This window comes from Mus caroli, unplaced genomic scaffold (assembly GCF_978045245.1).
Source record: "Mus caroli unplaced genomic scaffold, Mus_caroli_1 scaffold_8, whole genome shotgun sequence".
NCBI classification, from domain to species: Eukaryota; Metazoa; Chordata; class Mammalia; order Rodentia; family Muridae; genus Mus; species Mus caroli.
Genome location: NW_028227263.1, coordinates 108,738,357 through 108,761,797, shown reverse-complemented (window position 1 = coordinate 108,761,797; position 23,441 = coordinate 108,738,357).

Here is a 23,441-nt window from a genome sequence, read left to right as displayed (position 1 = left end):
AATCTTATTGAAAGGATATATTCTTAGGAATAATATTCATGAAGTCATGGTATTGGATATTATGTGGGGGGGTTTTCCCCTTTAATGCCACAGCAAAATGAACAGAACATTCATGGTTAAAACAAAAATATTCCTATTGTTGAGGAAAGAAAATCAGAGTGGGACCTTCGACGATGAGGCCCTATATGTAGAGACCACAGTCAATCAGAACTATCACCTGTGTCTGGTATCATTTTAAAGAGACTCTCCTCTGTGATTCTGTGTGGTGAAACCCTGATAAGTAAGGTCAAAGTCTACCATGACAAAATAGCTTCTCAGAGCTCACTGCAAAATGGAGAAATCCCTTTACCAGTAGGACTTCCCCTTCTCTGCTCTTGTCTGAGGAACCCAAACCCCAACAAACACCCTCCAACCTGGGGAAGATCGAGTGGTCCTTGGCAGACCTACAGGTCCAATTCCGGCCCCCCAATATCCCCCAGGAAAACACTGCCCAGCAAGGACCTGGGATTCCTGGAAAGCCTCACCATACAAATGAGGCATCCCCAGAACTTTAAAACTTTAAAACCAATGATTTTCATTTACCCCAAAAACTCTTTCCCACCTTTCCAAGGTCCATATATACCCTGGGTTCACCCTGAATAAAGTGTGTGTGTACAAGCCCACCCCAAATAAAAATGTGCGCAAAAACTAAGATCCTTCAAGAGAGCTGTTTCATTGAAGAGCATCAGAGGAGGCCTTCGCCTGAAAGAGCTGTAACACTAGATCCAGTCCAGTACGCAGCAGCATCTGGATATCCTGAGCGGGAGGAAGCAGAGAGTAAGGATCCATAGCTGACACCCCAAAACACATACCATGTAATTCTGTATACAGGGAATAGAGAGTAGAGATGTGATTACTACTAGATCTCCCCCACCCCCACCCCTGCTCTCCCCTTGCCCTTGTGTTTTTGAAACAAGGTTTCACTATGTAGCCCATAGCTTCCTACAATTTATATTCCTCCTACTACTTCATTTACCCTTAGCCTTCTCTCAAGTACTGGGGTTAACAGGCATGTGCTACCACACTCAACTCCTGTTCTCTTTAGCTAGGCAAGACCCTGAGCATGTGGGTCCTTCTTCCCTTCACATATAGTAGAAGTGATGTTTTGTAGAAAATTTTTAGAAAGATGGAATCAAAAGGAAGAAAGGAGGAGGGAGGGACTGGGAGATGGAGGGAGGGAGAAAGGGAGGGAGGGAGGGAGGGGGGATGCAGATGTTCTGCCCGTTGTGTACCCAACCTACTTGTGATAGTTTGAATGAGAATAGCCCCATATGCTCATATATTTGAATTCTTGGTCATTTCTCCCCCCCCCCTCCCCTTAGTAGAACTGCTTAGGAAGGATGAGAAGTGTGATCTAATTGGAGGAGATGTGTCACTGGGGGGATGGAGGGTGGGGAATTTGCAGTTACAAAAGACTCCTGCCATTCCCAGTGTGTTCTCTCTGCCTCCTGACTTCAGATCAAGATACGAGCTCAGCCTTTGCTCTGCAGCTACAGCTCCAACCCACTGAAAATAAAAGCCCAGTTAAGCACTTTCTTTCTTTTTCTCTTCCTTCTTTCCTTTCTTTCTTTTCTGTTTGTTTTATCTTTTGTTTTTGTTTGTAGCTCTGGGTCTCTCTGCATAGCCCTGGCTGTCCTGGATCTCAGAATGTAAACCAGGTTGGCCTTGAGAACTCACAGAGATCCACCTGCCTCTGCCTCCAGAGTGCTAGGTTGTAGGTCTGCATCACCACGATCAGCTAAATACTATTTTTTTATACATTGCCTTGGTGATAGTGTCTTATCACAGCAATAGAAAATAAACGAATATACTACTAGGACTGAATGAGCTGAAGGGGATTGCAACCCCATAGGAAGAACAACATCAACTAACCGCAGAGTTCCCAGGGACTAAACCACCAACCAAAGAGCACACATGGATGGACCCATGGCTCCTGCTGCATATGTGGGAAAGGATGGCCTTATCTGGCATCAGTGGAAGGGGAGGCCATTGGTCCTGTGGAGGCTTGATGCTGTAGCACAGGGGGATACTGGAGCAGTAAGTCAGGAGTGGAGGGGTAAGCTCCCTCATAGAGGCAGGGGGAGGGGAGATGAGATAAGGAGTTTGTGGAGGGGAAACTGGGAAGGGGGACAACATTTGGAATGTAAATAAATAAAATAACCAATAAAAAACTGAATACTGAAAATGAATAAATTTTAAACTAAAAAAAAAAAAAAAAAGGCCCAGCTCTGAAGACTGTGTTAGTTGCTTCTGTGTACCTATCACCAAAGTATCTTTTAAGATGATATTTAAAGATAGGAACTAAGCCGGGCAGTGGTGGCACACCCCTTTAATCCTAGCACTTGAGAGGCAGAGGCAGGCAGATCTCCGAGTTGAAGGCCAGCCTGGTCTATAGATCAAGTTCCAGGACAGTCAGGGCTACACAGAGAGACCCTGGAAGGAGAGGGAGAAAGAGGAGGACAATCGTTCCTAGGTTTTCCATTTCCGAGGGCTCTACCCACAGATGCCTGGCTCTGCTGAAGATAAATATCATGGCAATGGGAGTCCATGGAGAGCAAGACTGTCCTCTCATGGGGGATGGAAAGCAGAGAGAGAAAAAATACAGAGAAGAGATTCCTTGATATGCTTCATTCCTTAATCTCTTCTCACAAGTCATATCTGGGGAAGAAGTTGAACAAAATCTAGACCCTCGCAGGTATTTGTCTGGAAGAGATGTGTTTCTACAGTTCTTTCATGTAATCACAGATAGTTCCTGATCCTGTATCAAAACTGAATAAATAATTATTTCTTAAAAGAATCATTTCTTGGGGGCTGGTGAGATGACTCAGTGGTTAAGAGCACACTGACTCTTAACTTACTCTTTCAGAGGTCCCAAGTTCAAATCCCAACAACCACATGATGGCTCACAACCATCTGTAATGGGATCTGATGCCCTCTTCTGCTGTGTCTGAAGACAGCTATAGTGCACTTATATAAATAAAAAAGACGTAAATCTTTTAAAAAAACAAAAACAACAAACAAAACAAGTACCATTTCCTGAGGGTTGAACTGCATCTGCAGAGAGTACAGTTTCTTTGCAGGCAACTCTTTTTTTGTTGTTTTTTTTTGTTTGTTTGTTTTTGTTTTTCGAGACAGGGTTTCTCTGTATAGCCCTGGCTGTCCTGGAACTCACTTTGTAGACCAGGCTGGCCTCGAACTCAGAAATCCGCCTGCCTCTGCCTCCCGAGTGCTGGGACTAAAGGCGTGCGCCACCTCGCCCCGGCCTGCCGGCAACTCTTGATCCCCCCCCTCCCCCCCCCCCCCCCCCGCAGTGCAGTGGTTTTGAATGAGAATGACTCCCCCTTAGGCTCATATTTGAATCTAGAACCTTAGGTGGTAGAATTGTTTGGGGCTGTTTTGGGAAGGTGTGTCCTTCTTGAAGTCGTTACCAGATGTGGGCTTTGAAATTTTAAAAGCTCATACCAACTTCTTTGTCTAGTCTGTCTGTCTACGCCTCTCTCCTCTCTCCTCCTCCTCCTCTCTCCTCCTCCTCCTCTTCCTCTCCCCCACCCTCGCTCTGCCTGCTTCTATTTTATGGACCACGTGTTCCAGTGTCATGTCTGCCTGCCTGCTGCCATTCTCCCAATCATGATGGTCATGGACTCTAACCCTCTGAAACTGTAGCAAGCCCCCAACTAAATGCTTAAATCACCTTGGTCATGGTGTCTCATAACAGGAATAGAAAAGAAACTAAGACACCCAATCTGCCAATTACTATCTTCCAATGAGTGTGCTTAGATCTTTATACTTTGCATCAGCTTGGAGCTGTGACCAAAATACCTGAAAGAAGAAATTTAAGGGAAGTCAGGTTTATCTGGGTCTGTCCCAGAGTCACTTGGCACCAGGCACTTGGGTAAACACTAAAGTGTGTGGCAGAGGGAACGGTTCACTTTGTGACCATCAGGAAGCAGAGGACATGGAAGGAACAGGCAGGGATAATATACCCTCAAGAACTCTCTCACCTCCAGTGACCTACTTCTTCTAGCTGGTTCCCAAAACCTAGGTTTACCAAACCTCCCCCAAATAAAACCACCATTTAAAGACCAAGCATTCATAAGCCTATGGGAGACACTTCATATCCTAGTCATAACACACTCAGTATGAATACCCAGTGATCAGTTTTGAATCCCCCATTAACATGGCAAGTTTCAATTTGTTTTAGTGTTTGGTTCTATTTTCTTTTGATTCCCCTTAGCTTTTGGGTACTTCCCTTATTAGTTAAGCTTACTTATATTAGTTTTTCTTTCTTTTTTTTTTTTTTTTTTTGGTTTTTCGAGACAGGGTTTCTCTGTGTAGCCCTGGCTGTCCTGGCACTCACTTTGTAGACCAGGCTGGCCTCGAACTCAGAAATCCGCCTGCCTCTGCCTCCCGAGTGCTGGGATTAAAGGCGTGGGCCACCACTACCGGCTATATTAGTTTTTAAGTTTCTTTATTAGCACCTTATTGTTTATTCCTTTTCTTAAATATTTGCAGGATTTTGTCTGTTTGTTGTCTTTGTTTCTATTTGAGCAAGGTGTGACTATGTAACCCTTGCTGTCCTTGAACTCACAGTGAACTGCCTGCCTAGAAATGCTGGGATCCTAGAACAGACACCACACCCTCCCTTCTGGGATTTGCATTAGAATTGTGCACAATAGACTCATATACATAGTAGCACTATTTGAATGCTTTGGGAGGTGTTATCTTCCTAGAGGAAGAAGTTGAAGTCGTTGCTAGGGAGAGCTTTGGGAGTTTATAATCCAACCCCACTTCCAGTTCCTTCTCTCTGTCTCTGTCTGCAGCCTTGAGAGATCTCTCTGCGTCCTTCTGGCCACATGCTGCCGCGCCTCCCTCACCATGATTGGATCTTATCTCCTCCTGAACTGTAAGCCAAATCTTCTTTCTGTGAGTTGCATTGGTCCTGGTGTTTTACCACAGCAACAAAAAGTAACTAATACAAGGTCACAAGTATATTTCTAATTAATTACAGTCTGTCCTCAAATAATATCGTATCATTATTTCACTGGAATGAGAAAGCCTTACAGCATTGTCCTCTGAATTTCTCCTGCCCATATTCAGTACTACCATATATTTATTTAATAACTATTGTTATCATACATTTTATTTTAATAGTAAACTATAAACTCTCAATAAATAGCCACTATTGTTTAACTAGATGTAGTCAGTTATCATCTAGGTAATTATTTAAAAACAAAAAACAAAAAACTACTTTTATGTAAACCTTCCACTTTACCTTTCCTACAAATCTCTATTACCTTGTATAGAGCCAATATTCTGTTTGGCGAATCTGTAGGTTTCCTAACACTAAATATGTGTTACCTTCCCACCACAATACTCACATATCAGCCAGTTCAATTCTGATCTTCCAGAAGAGCTGTTTGTATTTCTAACCACTGAATAATTTCTCTGGTCCTTGCTTTCATATCTTTTCAGACAGGGCACCACTATGCGGTGCAAACTACCCTGAGACTCACTATGTAGCCCAAGAGGACTTTACACTCCTCCTGCCTCAACCCCCCTGAGTGCTAGGGTTACAGGCAAGAGCCATAAACCCATCTGATGGTGTTTTATCTGATCCTGTGAAAATGGCTGCTGTGACTTGGGTGTGTCCCCCATAAATTCAAGTGTCAAAAACTTAATCTCCAAATCCCCAGGCTAATGATATTTGGAAGAGAGCCTTTAGGAAATAATTGGGATGAAATAAACTCACTAGATGGTGAGGCCCCCATCATAGCAGGCTTTCTCAGAAGAGAGCTGAGCCAAACCTCACTTGGATGGAGGAAGAAAGGAAGAAGGTCTGTCTTGTGTGAACTTTTCTTGGGGAGATGTTGACAGATGTCTAATCACCCACACAAATAGAGAGCCAAGGAAAGACATTGTGGGTCTCCCTTCTCCCTGGGGTGATTGGTCACTGGCCCACAATGACAAAGGGAGCAGAGTCAACAAACAGGGTTTCAGACAGCCAGTGAGTACGACATTCAGTTTAAGGGAGACAGATCAACTTTACTGGGCGGCATGAATCGAGGGTTTAAAGTTTTAGGGAAGGGGATAAGAATATCCAGGGTGGGCAAAGGTCATGGGCTGAAGGCTAACGTACTGGGATGCCTCATTAGCATGGGGAGGCATTCCAGGAATCTCAGGTGCCTGCTGAGCAGGTTTCTTATCGGAGAAAAGAAGCGAAACCTGTAATCTCACCGAGGATGTATGACTTTCTGCAGATAGAGCGTATGGGGGTTTCCGAGATCCCCAGACAAGGTCAGCAAAGGAGAAGCCCGGCTGACAAAGGAAGTACGCCATTTTGCACCAAGCTCAGGGCTTTCTGGTAATGTCAGACTTCCACCTTGGCAGCCAGGTTTCCCAACAGACACTGACACACTACAGCTTCCACAACGAGATCTGTTTTTCTCCCTTAGTGGGGGAGGTAGCAAGGGTGGAGGGTAGGTGTGAAGAGAAGGGGAGATAAGTGGGATTGGGGTATGTGATGTGAAATTCACAAAGAACTAATACAAAGTTGTTGGTTTGTTTGTTTGTTTAAAAGAATTCTATCAAAGGCTAACTTGGTGAAGCAATGAATTTATTGGACTTGTTTACAGTTGTACGGGTGAGGGGTTATCAACAAGAGTGTGGGTGAACTGTATCACCAAAAACACCACCCCAGCATGAGGAGCGCACAAAAACTCCAGGCGGCCGGACTGGTCAGAGTCTCCTCCAGGCAGCTCAGCTGATGTGAGACTCTCCAAGACCCTTGTGTGGTACTCTTCCTAGGGAGACAAGAACAAAAGTTTACTCAGCTCAGATAGGGACATGACAACAGATGTATGGGATTTCTTAGACTGGCTTACCTTCTGTGGACAGAGTAGCCCAACGATGGCTGGCTATCTCACTACAGAATAGCTAAGAATCCAATAGTTGTTCAGGTCCAGTGGCTGGATGTTTCAGCAGCCCAAATCTGCTGCTGGAGTCCTGAAAGGATTCCTGGAGCTCTTCTGGTCTTCAGTCTACCCTGGAATCCTGAAGAAGTTAGATTTCTTACTACAGCAATAGGATAGAGGAACTTCCCACCAAGAGTGGCAGCCCTTAGAAAAGTTTTGAACTCAGAGGAAATTGCTAACACACTTCCTCTGCCTCCCAAAGCCATGTACTGAGGCATTGAGGTCTTCACCAGATGCCCACATTGTACTGTTGAAATGTGAATTTGAATTCACAAAGTGAATTTTTAGAAATGTGAATTCTAAAAAAACAAAAACCAACCAACCAACCAACAAAAACAAAACAAAACTTCATTTTCTATAAGTATTCAGTCTCGGGTAATTTAAAGTAGCAACAGAACCTGGACAAACACAGTGGGTAGCCAACTCCTCATGTCTGTACCAGTATAGAACCTTCTCTGGACTATTTGTTTGGTTTCCCCTAATCTTTCTCATAATTGGTGCTGGTAATCCAGGGAGACTCTCCTAGAGTCAGCAGGACCCAGAGTTCTGGATTCCTATGCTAGCCCCACTCAGACTCTAACAATTCGCTTTACAAATATATTTTTAAGGGGGGCTGGAGAGATGGCTCAGCTCTTTCAGAGGTCCTGAGTTCAATTCTCAGCAACCACATGGTAGCTCCCAACCATCTGTAATGGGGTCCAATGCCCTCTTCTAGCACTCAGGACATACAGATAGAATATTCATATATGTATATGTAAACACAATAGCCAATATATATACATATATATTGGCTATTATGTTTCTTGCTTGCATGGTGCCTGTAGTCTCTCATGACATCATAGGTAAAGTAGTGCCAGACCTGTTCCTCTTTAGGGACACCTGGCCTTCAGATTTTGTGTCATTTGGTTGCCAAGAAGTTTCCACTCGCCACTAAGGTCAAGAAAAGGTTGATTTTATAGCTTCCCCACCACTTTCTTTCTGTTAAGGTAAGAGAAATGCACTAGTCACTTGGAAAATGAAGAGCTATGGAAAGCTTCCAAGAGTCATTTTTATTGCATAACATCAAAATTGGCATCCTTGGGCTGGAGAGATGGCTTAGTGGTTTTTCTTGTAAAGGACCCATGTTTGACTCCCAGAACCCAGATGGTGACTCACAACTATCTGTAACTCCAATTCCAGGAGATCTGATACCCCTTCTGGCCTCCTTGGGCATCAAGCATACTCGTGGTACGCAGATACATATGGAGGCATAATAGTTATATGCGTAAAATATAAAATGAAAACAAATCTAAAGAATTATTTTAATCACATCTTTTCAGAACATCGCTAATGTTTAACATCATCCAAAAAGTCTTTAAATATTGAGAGTCTGTCAAGCTTATAGTGGCAGATAAAAGGGTCCCCTAAATTGTAATGCTCAAGAGCGTGCGTTTTGTCATCAGTGACAGGTACTGGCAGTTGTTCTCCTGGGAGTGACAGGCTCATTTTGTTCATCTTTTTAAAAAAAATACCAGTGATGATTAATCTTGTTTGTTGACCTGCCTGGATTTCAGTTCATGTAGGAGATAGTAAGTCACACCTCTGGGGGTGGTGGGGTGTGAGGTTATTTCCAGAGAGGAGGAGCTGTAGAGAAAAACACATACCTTGAGCGTGGGTAGCATCATCCCATGGGCTGGGGCCCCAAAGACAATGAAAAGAATGTTTTAGTTTGATCGTCTGTTGCTGTGACAAACACCATGAGCAAAAGCAGCTTGGGGAGAAAAGTGAGCCTTTCACTTAGTCCTAGTCTATTCTTGAGAGGAGCCATGGCAGGAGCTCAAGCAGAAACCTTGGAGGAACTCTGTTCAATGGCTCATTCACTGGCTTGTGCTCAGCTAGCTTTCTTATAGGGTCCAGACCCAACCGCCTAGGGGATAGTTCTGCCCACAGTGGGCTGAGCCCTCCCAAACCAATCAGAATCAAGACAATCTCTCATAGGCCTGGTCACAGGCCAGTCTGATCTGGATTATCCTTCACTTGAAGTTCTCTATCCCCAAATTCTAGGTTGTATCGAGGTGATTATAACAACTAACCAGTACAAGGAGGAAAGGGGGAGTGCCAGGGCCCTGCATATCACGATGTAAGTTGCTGAGCTCTGCCATGCCCTCTCTGCCACGATGACCTCAGACACCAGAAGCCCAAACAAACCTTTGTTCCTTTAAGTTGTTTCTGTCGGATGTTTGGTCACAGCAATAATAAAAGTACAATGCTTATATTTGAAAGACCACAGCTCCACAGACCAGCTCTTTCAAGTAGAATCATATGGGGGGAGGGACTAGCAAGAGGGTTCAGCAGTTAAGGGTACATGCTGCTCTTGCAGAGGACACTGGTTCAGTTACCAGTGGCCTCATGTTAGCTCACAACCATCTGCAACTCCAGTTCCAAGAGATCTGACACTCTGGGCATTGCACATGTAAACAGTATACTTACATGCAGGTAAAGCACGATAAATAAAATAATAGCTGGGGATATAGCTACATGGTAGAGTACCTGCCTACACAGCCCTAGGATCATTTCCTAGCACCCGGGGAAAAATATAATAAAAAATAATATTTTTACCAGTGTGGTGGTGTACACCTTTAATCCCAGCACTCAAGAGACAGAAACAGGTGGATCTCTGAAAGTTCCAAGACTGCCAGGGCTACATAGTGAGACCCTGACTCAGATAAATGTAGCTAGTTCAACTCACAGGTCCAAGGACTGCACCACTCCCTTCCCTTGGTAAGCACTGTGTTCAGTGGTGTGTTTGAGATGTCACACGGACATCTCAAGGGTCTGTCTTTGTTAGTGATGCTCTGAAGAAAAAGCTTATGAGTGACTGATGAAGAAGTCAATGACTAGTCGTGTTGCAAGGTGTCTTAGACCATTGATGCCAACATCTTGCCCATATCTGATTCCTTTGTACCATCACACACATAGCACAGTTACTAACAGGAGTTCACTAAGAAAATGAGTATCTTAGTATTATCATAAGCAATTATAAAAGCCTCTACTTTTAGACTTTTAATTTTTATTTTATGTGTATAAGTGTTTTGCATGCATGTGTGTATAGTAAAAAGGGATGCCTGGTACCCACAGAGGACAGAAGAGGGTGCCACCTCCCCTGATGCTAGAGTTGTGGATGGTTATGAATCATCACATGGGTGTGGGGAAGCAAGCCCAGGCCTCGTGCAAGAGCACCGAGTGCTCTTAACTGCCTTGCCATCTCTCCGAGCAGCCATAAAATAGTTTTACAGGGAGCTGGAGTTCCAGAGGTCCTGAGTTCAATTCCTAGCAACCACATGGTGGCTCACAACCATCTGTAATGGAATCTGATGCCCTCTTCTGATGTGTCTGAAGACATCAATAGTGTACTCACATATATAAAATAAGTCTTTTAAAAAATAGTTTTACGAGCCGGGCGTGGTGGCACACGCCTTTAATCCCAGCACTCGGGAGGCAGAGGCAGGCGGATTTCTGAGTTCGAGGCCAGCCTGGTCTACAAAGTGAGCTCCAGGACAGCCAGGGCTATACAGAGAAACCCTGTCTCGAAAAACAAAAAAAACAAAAAACAAAACAAAAAAAAAAAGATTTACATTGTAGACTAACGAATTTATTTACAGACAGGGTCTTGCTACATAGCTCAGGCTAGCATTGAATTACTTATCTAGTCACAGAGAGATTCTAACTTGTGTTCTTCCTGCCTCAGCCTCTGGAACAATGGGGTCACAGACATATGCTCAGCTTGGAACCAAAACACCTTGATCCAATATGCTCTTCCCAGTTGAATGGCTGTTGAGTGATAGCCTATACTAAAATTTTATGTCAGGAATCTTTCCCTAAACTTTTGTCTGGTTAGTATATTTTAAAGTTCCTCTCAAATTGGTTTGGGAACATGAGCAGGGCCTGGCTGATTCACTGTTGTTTTGCTAAGCAAACCTCTTCTCACACTGCACATTGATGTTAATAGACATCAAGCAGTGCCGCTTTCAACCTCTGTCAGAGAAGTCTCCTTCAGTAGTGGGCAGCAGCTGATGCAGACTCACAACTCTGGTCAGAGCACAGAGGAGTGACTCTGATGTTCCGTCCTAAGCAGGACCTCTGTATTATTCACAGAAAGGGAGCAGAAAGAAAGTCTGAGCAGGAGGATGTGAGGAAGGCTGTGAAATAATGTCTCCTGCACACAACATGCCACTATACCCAGGAACTCATCGTGATTATGGTCACATGCACAGGTCTGTCAACAAGATCTGTCAGGAGTTCATTGAGCAGTACTGACTCAGTGGGTTACAGAGACAAAACAGGAGGGACGGGAAGGCGGGAGAGAAATGATGGGGTAGATATGATCAAGGTACTGTGTGTGATGTAGGACATTGCCAAAAAGCAAAGGTATCATTATTTGTGTGTGTGCGCACACATGTGCACATGCCACAGAGTATGTGCAGAAGTTAGGAGGCAACCTGCAGGAGTCCACTCTCTCATTCCACCATGTGGGTCCCAGAGATTGAACTCGGGTTATCAGGTTTGGCATCAGGTGGCTTCCTTTACAACACCAGCCCAAGATGATGTTTTTAAAAAGCAAATCAGGTCACTTACATTCCTGTAATGGTGGTACTTTGGAGGCTGAGGCAAGAAGATAGAAAGTTCAAGGCCAGCTTGGCCTACACAGTAAGGTGTCTCAAAGAAAGAGAAAGAGATGGGGTGGGGGTGGAGGGTGAAACCAAAGCAAGACTTTCAGATTAGTGGATGCTGACTGTCAGCAAGTTTAGGAAAAACTGCACTGTGTAGGGGCTGGAGAGGCTCAATGGTTAAGGACACTTGCTGCTTGTGGGTCCATGTCTGCTCAGTCATTGGGCATGCCCTCTTGGAGAGGCAGAATTTGTGTTGTTTAACTGTGCTTACCCCATGGCGGCCAGGGTGGGTGCCAGGCTGTAGGGAAGCACAGAGACACTGCTCTGAGGGTGGGAAAGCACAGTCCAAGATGTGGGAAAACCAGAGCTGGTTCAGGGGTACTCAGACCTGTGACAAGGCTGGAGCCATGGGGTTTTCTGACTCTTGGACATCCAGACACCTCTGGGAGTCATGGAAGAGCTGAGAAGGGGTAGGGGGAGGTCTCAGGCTGGGAACAGGGTCTAGCCTGGGTAGGGGTGGGGAAAGGGAAGCTCTGGCTTGTCCCAGTGGTGATGGTCCTGGAGGCAGGCTTGGTGGCAGTTGTGTCTGGGAGCACAGAGAAGTCTTTTATGAGAAAATTAAGCTGCAGCTCTGTCGTCGAACACCTCTCCATGGCTCCCCAAGGCAGATATTGATGAGAATGACCGTCCATGTTTAACCATATTCTTTATTAGCTGTTCATGGTGGGAAATGGATGCATAAGCCCTTTCTCAGGGTCTGGCCCGAGATTACACACCCTTTCCAGGGAAGAATGTCTAGGAGAAAAAGCTTATTGGCTAAGCCCTCAGGGCCTCTAGGTACCTCATTAGCATGGAGAACTCTGTTTTGGGTTCTACTTGACCATACAACGGGTTTCTTTTATGTGAGGAGCATGGCACATGTTCCAGGCCAGGAGTCTGGCAGAGAGCTGGGAGCCATCTAAGTCTCAGATGTGCGTCCACCGAGTCTCCAGGTCTCGTCCCAAACTTCCTGGCATGGTTTTACCATGCAACAGCTGCTCTTACAGAGGATCTGGCTTTGGTTCAGGCACCCACACAGTAGATTACAATTGCCTGTGACTTAAGTTCCAAGGTGACCCGATGCCCTTTTCTGGCTTCCATAGGCACTACGTGAACATGGTGCATATAGACACAGGCAGGCAAATACTCATACACATAAAAATAAAAATCTTTAAAAAGAGAAAGAGCCAAAATTTCCCAGGATTGTAACCCTTGCTGTCTTTCCTGGGGCATTGACAGCTTCATGAGATCATCTGTGATGCAACTGTTCAGTGTCCAAGTCAGGGGTCAGTGGCTCCAAGTCCTGTGCTACATGCTGGTCCTCCTCCTAAGACAGGTGGTCGTACCCGTCCGACCATGTTCACCCTGTCATTACCCTTTCATTGCTATGCCTCAGGTACAGAAATGCTAAATGCTGGGCGCCTTGGCTAGGAAGCAGAATTAACCTGATCAATTGCACTTCCTCACACCGATCCATAAGGAATGACCTCATAGTTTTCTAATTTGTCTTTCTCTTCCTGTTCATTTGGTCCTCCACAACACAAGTGGTCCAGCAGTAGTGTCATCATTGGCATGCAAGCCAGAGCTCTGGGGTTCAGTCATCTAGTCTCAAGAGGAAATGAGGTCGATGCTCTCTCTAGCCAGATGCATATATTATGACCTGGGGCGTTTCCAACCCTAAGGGGCCTGAGATCTGCCCTCCACATAAACGCATCCAAGCATCCTGGCTGCTGTGTCCTATGTCATCATACAGTACAAGACCATTTCAAGGACTGAGGAATTGCTGTTCCCAGCTTCCCTCTAATCCTTTCAGCTATGGAAGACCTCTGCTGAAGACCTGACTCACAGGTTGGCACAGAAGAGCAAAAAAAAAAAGGGGTGGGGGGAAGCCTCAAAGAATCCCATTTTATACAGCACAAACCAAGCCTCTGAAATCTGAATGGACAGCAAAGCTACCACCAAACCACCAGTCTGCAGCCATGCTTGGGGATCATGCTTCTCCTCCTCCTCCTCCTCCTCCTCCTCCTCCCCCTCCTTCGTGTGTGTGTGTGTGTGTGTGTGTGTGTGTGTGTGTGTGTGTGTGCGTGTGCGCGTGTGTGTGTGTGCGTGTGCGCGCGCACACGCGCTCATGCTGCGTATGTTGGATGGAGGGTGCCCATGGAGGCCAGAAAAGGGTTTCAGATCTCCTGGACATGGAGTTATGAGCAACTTTTAGCTACCCAGAAGTATTAGGTTCTCTGGAAGAGCAGCAAGTACTCTTAACCAATGAGCCATCTTTTTAACACAGTGTAGCTGTATTCTTTACAAAAAAAGTGAAATTTAATCACAATTGCAATTAACTTAATTATTTTAGATGTTTTCTTTTTATTAATTAATTTATTTAATGTATATGAGTCCACCGCCGCTGTCTTCAGACACATCAGAAGAGGGCATCAGATCCCATTACAGAAGGTTGTGAGCCACCAGTAACCATGTGGTTACTGGAAAATTGACCTCGGGACCTCTGGAAGAGCAGTCAGTGCTCTTAACCACTGAGCCATCTCTCCAGCTCAACCTAACTCTTTACCTAAATGTATCCAGGAAAAAATTTAAGTCAGTAGATTCATTTCACAAGATAAATAAACTGTAGAAGCAAGCCTGATAAGAATGGTGTAAAGCCCATATGAAGAAAGCCAGACATTTTTACGTAAGACCATTAAGACATCAACTTCTGGGGCTGGAGAGGTGGCTCAGTGGTTTAGCTCTGGCTGCTCTTCCAGAGGTCCTGAACTCAATTCCCAGCAGCCACATGTTGGTTCACAACCATCTATAATGTAATCTGATGTCCTCTTCTGGCATGTAGGTGTACATGCAAAGAGAGCACTCATATACATAAAATAAATAAATGAATCTTAAAAAACAACTACAACAACATGAACTTCTAAGGCAGGAGCTATGGTTCAGTGGTTAAGTTCACTTGTTGCTCTTTCAGAGGACCCCGGTTCAATTCCCAGCATTCACATGCTGGCTCATTGCCATTCATAACTCCAGTTTTCGGGGATGCAATACCCTCTTTTGACTCATGTGGACACACGGCGCATGCGTGGTATACAGACATACATGTAGGCAAAATGTCCGTTTATATAAAAATAATACATCGCTTAAAAAAGAAAAAATTTAAAAGATACTAACTTCTAAAAAAAATCAAAGCATAAATCAGTGCTATCAAAGTATGATTCTCTACAAATTAATCTATATGTTTGATGCAATCCCAACAAAATCCACATAGAATTTGTGATGAATTTGTTAATACTCTCAAGTTCATTTGGAAGAGTAAATGCCAAGAATAAAAAATTTGTGTAAAGAGCAATTGGGAGCGCTTTGCCTGAAGACACGAAATGTAGTTTAAGACATCAGCAGTCAGGCAACATAGCATTAACACAGCGCCGTGGGGATCAGTGGGAGAGAACAAAAACTCCAGAAACGCCCTTAATTAAAGTCTTGTTTAAGTTTGGCATTTCAAATTAAAAAGAAGTAATGGAGTATTTGATAAACACGGTTGGAATAATTATCTATTGTTTTAGGAAAAGAATCTTTTACTTAAAATAAATAGGGCCAGGGGCATAGCTCAGTGGTAGCGCACTTGTGCATGAGGCTCTGGGTTTGAACTTCAGCACCACAAAACAAGGAAAGCATCTGAGAATCAGAGTCAGCAGCTGTCTTTTGCAGTGCTGGTCGAAATGCTGAGCTTAAGAGACTGAGTGCTTAGCCCTAGCTGGGACATGTAGATCAAACACCTTTCCCAAACTCCAGGACCATCTCAGAAGACGCCGAGAGAACGTCGGAGGCAGAGGATGGGCAGAAGTGCTGTGTGATGCTGTCTCCTGGGCTTGACTTACTAATCACACTCATGAACTCAAAGCCGCCGTGGTTACCTGCATGAGATCCGAACAAGATGAAAGGTTTCCTACACTCCAGAGGAAGGCCCCACCCCCACCACCACACACACACATATGAGCAGCACTAACTGGATACAATGACGTATTAAAAATTCACACACACGAGCCGGGCGTGGTGGCGCACGCCTTTGATCCCAGCACCTGGGAGGCAGAGGCAGGCGGATTTCTGAGTTCGAGGCCAGCCTGGTCTACAGAGTGAGTTCCAGGATAGCCAGGGCTATACAGAGAAACCCTGTCTCGAAAAACAAAACAAAACAAAAATTCACACACACAAACATATATATATATATATTATAATATGTCCTTTATTTCCCAGCACTTGGAAAGAAGAGGCAGGCCTGATCTACAAATTCCAGGAAATTTCCAGGAGTTTCAGGAAAGCCAGGACTACACAGAGACACCCTGCCTCAAACAAACAAACAAACAATTGAAGTTTGGAGAAAGACATGTTGAAGGGAGGTACAGTGAAGAACTAGAAGGTGGAAATGAATGCTAAATAGGCACTCAATATAATATTTGATTGTATACACGTAAGATATTTTCAGGAATGTAACACAATTTTAAAATAAAATAAAAAATAAAAGATGAAGTATAGACACCCCCCCAAACCCCCAAACAAGGGGCAGAGACAGGAGGACCTCTGTGATTTCAAGTTCAGCCTGGCCTACAAAGAGTGTTCAGAGCAGCCAGGGCTACACAATGAGACCCTGCCTCAAAATAATAACTGACTGTAGTATGATGCAAAAAGTTATCGTCACCACCACACACACATATGAGCAGCACTAACTGGATATAATGACGTATTAAAAATACACACACACGCCGGGCGTGGTGGCGCACGCCTTTAATCCCAGCACTCGGGAGGCAGAGGCAGGCGGATTTCTGAGTTCGAGGCCAGCCTGGTCTACAAAGTGAGTGCCAGGACAGCCAGGGCTACACAGAGAAACCCTGTCTCGAAAAAACCAAAAAAAAAAAAAAAAAAAAATACACACACACACACAAATATATATATATTATAATATGTCCTTTTTTCCCAATAGTTTTTGGGAAAATTCCAATAGTTTTTGAATGAGAAAATAATTTTACGTAAACCCAGACCCATAAAGAAAAAACATGAAACCATGAACCTTCTCTACAATCAAAGGCAGGGAAAGCTGGAGGTATAACTAAGTAATGACTAAGCAGTACAGCACTTGCCTTGCCTGGTTGGCCCAAAGTCCTGGCTTCCATCTTTAGTATCACAGAAAAGAAGGGGGAAGTGGGGGGAGAGGAGAGGGAAGATGAAAGGAACGAGGGAGAAGGCTTGTTAGCACCTACTGCTCTTCCAGAGGACCCAAGTACACTTCCCAGATCCAGCTGAACAACTGTCTAATAACTCCAGCGACTAGAGATTTGACAACCTCTTCTGGCATCCTTGGGCACCGGCACACACGTATGCATACATACATGTAAGCGCACACATACACACAAAATAAAGAACAAATCTATTTTTAAGAAACAAAAAAGAGGCTGGGCATGGTGGCACATGCCTTTAATCCCAGCACTCGGGAGACAGAGGCAGGCGGATTTCTGAGTTCCAGGACAGCCTGGTCTACAAAGTGAGTTCCAGGACAGCCAAGGCTACACAGAGAAACCCTGTCTCAAAAAAAAAAAAAAGAAAAAAGAAAAGAAAAGAAAACAAAACAAAAAAGAAAAAAAGAAGGGAGAGGACCTCAAAATTAAGGAAAACATTTGTGATACTTTTTTTGTTTTGGTTTGGTTTTTGGTTTTTTGAGACAGGGTTTCTCTGTGTCTGTGTGTCTGCCCTAGCTGTCCTGGAACTCACTTTGTAGACCAGGCTGGCCTCGAACTCAGAAATCCTCCCGAGTGCTGGGATTAAAGGCGTGCGCCACCACACCCGGCGTGTGATACTTTTAATAAATAAAACACTAATAATTGCATTGTAAAAGACATCTTCAAAAAATTGACACAGAATAAAATTCCTGTGGCGGTTTGAATAAGAATGGCCCCAGAGACTCAAGTGTCTGAATCCTTGGTTCTTAAGGATTAGGAGATGTGGCCTTGTAGGAGGAAGTGTGTCACTAACAGATAGGCTTTGAGATCTCAAAGGCTTAACTCAGCTCTCTCCCTGCTGCCTGCCAATCCAAATGTAGGTCTCTCAGCTCCTTCTCCAGCACCATGTCTGCCTGGATGCTGCCATGCTCACACTGGCATGGTAATGAACTAAACCTCTGAACTATAAGTCATCTCAATTAAATGTTGTCCTTTATAAGAGTTGCCATGGTCATGGTGTCTCTTCACAGCAATAAAGCCCTAACCTAGACAACCTCTATTATGAAGAGAAACAAAGACTATGGTGGTGCAATTCGAATAAGAAAAAAAAAAAAAAAAAAAGCAAAGAGTGTATGGAAGATGATTCTAATGTTCAAAGAAATGCAAATTTAAATCAATATTATATTTCATTTATTAGATGGCTGGCAACTAAGCATCTTGACATTCAGTATTGGGAACATATGGGGGGAAAGATGCTTATAAATTGCTTATATGAATGTGAGTCAAGCCGGGCAGTGGTGGCGCACGCCTTTAATCCCAGCACTTGGGAGGCAGCGGCAGGAGGATTTCTGAGTTCGAGGCCAGCCTGGTCTACAAAGTGAGTTCCAGGACAGCCAGGGCTACATAGAGAGACCCTGTCTCCAAAAACAAAAAAAAAAAAAACAAAAACAAACAAAAGAATGTAAGTCGGAGATAATGGTGCGCGCCTGCTGTGACCCCAAACCTCAGGAGGATGAGGTTGTAAGATCAGCCTGGGCTACAGGGCAAGGCCCTAAGTTATAAGGAGAAGGGAAAAGAGGAAGAGGGGAGAAGAAGAAGATAAAGAGGGAAAGTGGAGACGGAATAGAAGGGAGAAGAAGAGGGGAGGATTCTTTTTTTTTTTTTTAATGTGTCTCTAATGCACTGAGATACCTAAGGATCAGAATGCGTTCTATAAGAGTAAAGACCATGTGGAGCTCTCAGCCATGGGACTGTGCGCATGCATATGCGTACATACAAACATACACTATATACAGAGTCTTATGGCTTCAGTCCCATGAGGATATGAGTGAATTGGAGGTAAAGCCCCCCTCCCCCACCATTTTCGCCAGCACCTTCAGATAGAAGTCAAGACCTTGACTTCAGCCTTCTAAAACGCTCAGTAAATGACCCAGCAGATTCACACCTCACCCAGAATTCTGACTGCAGACCTGTGAGCCAGGTAGACAGCGCTCTAAGCACTGTATGCTTATTTGCATTTGCTATTTCTCTAATTTGCTGTTTGGCTCTTGTGGAGAAAGAAAACTAACGTACACACAGAGAAATAGACGCCTCTACAGTCTCCAGAATAGACTGGAGAGATATCTCACTTGTTAGCAGCACTTGCTGTTCTTGCAGAGGACATAGGTTTGATTCCCAGCATCCACATGGCAACTCACAACTATCTATAACTCCAGCTCCAGGGAATTCTACACCCTCTTCTGCAACCGCACATGGATCCACATTATCACACATATTAAAAATTAAAATAAAAAAAAATAGACTCATGCACAGGTGTGTGCTTTCGTGGGCAGAAATTAAGCTCGGGGCTAGATTCATGCACAGGGATATGTTGGGAGTTGGGGGGGGCAGGGTGGGGGGCAGGGCTGCACACTTGCTAGAAATGTGCTCTGCTCTGAGCTGCACCCTGGCCCCAGACGGTCTTTGTGTATCTCTACACAAACAAGAACCAAAAACAGTGGCTGGAAAAACAGCTCTGCAGCTAATATCCCTGAATGCTCTTCCAGAAGATCTGGGTTCAATTTCCAGCACTCACATGGTAGCTCATCATAGTGATTCATAACTCCAGGTAGGGAGTCTGACGCCCTCTTCTGACCTCCACGTACACCAGGCACACATTAGTGCACAGGCACACATGCAAACAAAACACCAAGACACACAAATAAATAAATATTTACAAAACCCTGGAAAAAACGTCAATGAGAACACATCAGGTAAAATGGATTAAAGGGTAAATCATGCAACAGGAAACACCCAGAAAATGTGTGCGTGCATGAGTCATGTGGAGAGATCAAAATAATGGTGCCACGTGAAAGAGTCTACACCAAGGAAAACAGCATTTCACCCACACAGGATCTAGGTGGGGCAACATATCTCTGGGATCAGAACACTGATGAAGGTTTGGCAGTGGACAAGGGCTGAGAGAAGGAAGGACTGCACAGAGACGAGAGGAAAAGAGTGGGTAATGGAAATGTCCTGTGCCTCCATTGCCCTTTTCTTTGTAAGCCTCACCTTTAGTGGCTGAGCCATCTCTCCGGGCCCTGGTACTTCACGGTGAGGCTTTCAAGGGTACACACAGTTTCCAAGCTCATCACCGCATGCAGTTTAAATGGATGCAGGCTTTTGTATGGAAATTAAACCTCAATTAACTTGATTAAAAAAATAAAATTCAATGGCATCAAGGGGGGCCTTTTCAGGAGTTCTTAAAGAAAGGAATACAATTTTTAGATGGAATGAGTTGCCTTCATCTCTGATTGAAGTAACACTAATTTTGGAGATGGATCCAGGGAGACTCACTCTCAGTTTAATGATGGGTCTTTCCACGTCTTGGGACACCTAGGATCGGAGTCCTGGTACACTCTAAGCATTGCAGTTACGATCCAGCCTTCAAGGATTTGATAAACTTTACCTGTCAAACACTCTAGACTCGGCATTATAGGGGAAGAGGACATGGATGCCTGGAAAGATGAATCCTTATGGCTTGGGTGGGAACTGTCTACCAAAGCTCTGCCTAAGGATCAGAGAACTTTCCTCAAGAATAAATGCCCTGTGGTGCTGACAGCCAGCAAGGACAAGCCCTACCTACTGTAGACCTCCACAGAACATCATATCTTCCCAGCCTACTCTATGCCGCCTCAGCCCATTCCATATCTCCCCAGCCTACACACATCTCCTCAGCCCATCTTACATCTCTTACCTATAATCGATATCTCCACCCATTCTCTATTTCCTTAGCCCACTCCATACCTCCATGTCCTGTTCCATATCTCCTTTACCCACCTGAGTTCATCACTGAGGTGAACACCTTCCAGTCAAACTAACAAATTTCCACTACCAGCTTTTGCCCCATCACCTCAGCCAATGTGGAAGGCAGGCCAGAATGTCAGAAAGCGCAAGTTCAAAGGGTGACTCTCTTAAAAAAAAAAAAAAAAAGTTTTGTTTTTAATTTCATGTGTATGGATGGTTTGCTTACCTGTTTGCCTGTGTGCATGTGTGCTGTGCTCACAGAGGCTAGAAGACAGCATTGGATCCCCTGGAACTTGCGTTATCAATGGTTGTGAGCCATAGTGTAGGTGCTGAGAATCAAATCTGGAAGAGCAGCATGTGCTTTCAACCATTGAGCCATCGCTCCAGCCCCCAACCCCTAAGGATGACTCTTCGGTCAAAACAAGATTGGAGGCAGGGGAGAGGATCTGTTTTCTTATCCCAGCCATATGTGATTGTACACACCCATAGTTCCAGCATTGGGGAGACTGAGACAGAAGGATGCTGAGCTCCTGGCCAACCTGGGCTACAGAGACCCTGTCTCAAGTATATATACAAAATTGCCTTTCTGCGGAGGGTCCTGTGGCGTGAGATGAGCCAGCCACTAAAGCACCCACCCTGTCGCATCCCCTCCCCTTCCCCATGCTTCCTAAGAATAAATAATACTTAAAATAACTTGTGAACAACACAACCTTCTTGCTCTCACCCAAATATTAATTATGATATCCCTAGTGAGTGGCAATGTGATTAAATGTGCTTCATTATTTTTGACGATCTTGATTACATACTTTGTGGTGCAGTGATTTGAAAACCTCATCCAAGTTCATTTTGTCTGAATATCTGCTTTAATGGCACTTTGGATCCAAATGCAGAAGGGGAGCTGGGCATGGTGGCCAAGCCTATGATTATGGAACTCTGGGCCGAGGCAGGAGGATCTCATGTTCAAGGCCAGCCTTAGCTACATAAGGAGAGCTTATTTCAAAAACCAAAGTGAGCCTCACTGGATCATACCTTGTGTTTCCCAGGACTGCACACAAACCCACCAAGTAGGCAAAGATTTTAGTTCAAATCCAGCCAGGGAGCCAGGGAGATGGTTCAGTAGGTTAAAGTGCTTGCGGCTCAAGCCTGACTACCCAAGTCTGGTCTCTGGAGCCCATGGGGAAAGGGGACCACTGACATATGAAAGTTGTCCTCTGAATTGTACATGCATACTGTCCAGTGTGTGCACGTACACACACACACACACACACAGAGCACACACACACAGAGAGAGAGAGTCAAAATAATTGTAAAGCAGGGGTGGAAAGATGACTCAGGAGTTAGGACCACTTGCTGCTCTTGAAGAACACACAGGTTGGCTCTCAGAACACACAAGTGGCTCACATCCTTTAGAAACTCCAGTTCCGAGGGGATCTAAGGTCTCTGCTGGCTCCCAGAGGCATTGTGTGCATGAGACATACAGACAAACATAAAACAAAAAAAAAAAAAAATGAAAAATACACAATGCTTTAAAGGAATTAAAATAATGAATAAAAATGTAAGTCTGTAAAGTGAATCTTAATAAATAAATCTGGCCAGTGCTGGGCTTGGTCGCACAGGCCTGTCATTCCAGCTACTTAAGAGGCTGTAATTAGAAGAGCCAGAGTCCAAGGCCTACCTGGACTACAGAGAGGGGTCAAGTCCAGCGTAGACAAAATACTAAATAAAAAGAAGAGGGCTGAGGATACAACTCAGATGGTGTGTGTGTGGTGGAGGACAACCACAAACAGTACTTTTCCTGATGCCAGTCTTTTTGCTCACAGGATAGATAGATAGATACATACATACATACATATATACATGCATGCATACATACATACTTAGATATAGATAAAAACATACATACATATATACTTAGATATAGATAGATAGATAGATAGATAGATAGATAGATAGATAGATAGATAGATAGAGATATAGTGTGTGTGTATGTATACATGTATGTATTTGAGATAGATTTAGATAGCTTTAGCTGTCCTGGACCTCATGTATATGTAGACTGGCCTCTAATTTTCAGATATCTGCCTGCCTCTGGATCCCAAGTGCTGGGATTAAAAGAGTATGTCACTGCACCTTGTTTGAACACTCATTTTTTAAAAATGACACAGTTGCTTATTTTGAGATTTATTTTATTTTATTTGTATGAGTGTTTTGCTTACATATACTTCTGTACATCACATGTGTGCCTGAGGAGGCCCGAAGAGGGCTGTGGATCTTCTAGGATCCCCTGGAACTGAAACTACAGACAGTTGTGGGCTGCTATGTGGGTGCTGGGAATCAAATCCAGGTCCTCTAGAAGAGCAACCAGTGGGGGTGTGTTTGTTTTGTTCTGTTTGTTTTGTTTTGAGTTTTGTTTGTTTGTTTGTTTGCTTGCTTGCTTGTATGTTTTTAAGACCGAGGTTCTCTGTGTATCCCGGTCTGGCCTAGAACTTACTCTGCAGACCATGCAGAGATCTGGCTGCCTCTGCCTCCCAAGAGCTGGGATTAAAGGCGTGCACCACTGGTGAATCGCCTGTGTTCTTAACTGCTGAGTCATCTTTTCAGTCCTGACTGCTGCTTTTTGAAAGAATGAAAGGCACAATGAAAGAAAGAGAAAAAAAAAATCAGGAAACTGGTGGGAGGCTTAGTTCATCCAAGGGTAGCCTCGGATGCACACAGAGTTTCAGTTTACTGAGGGTGAATCAGGAGCC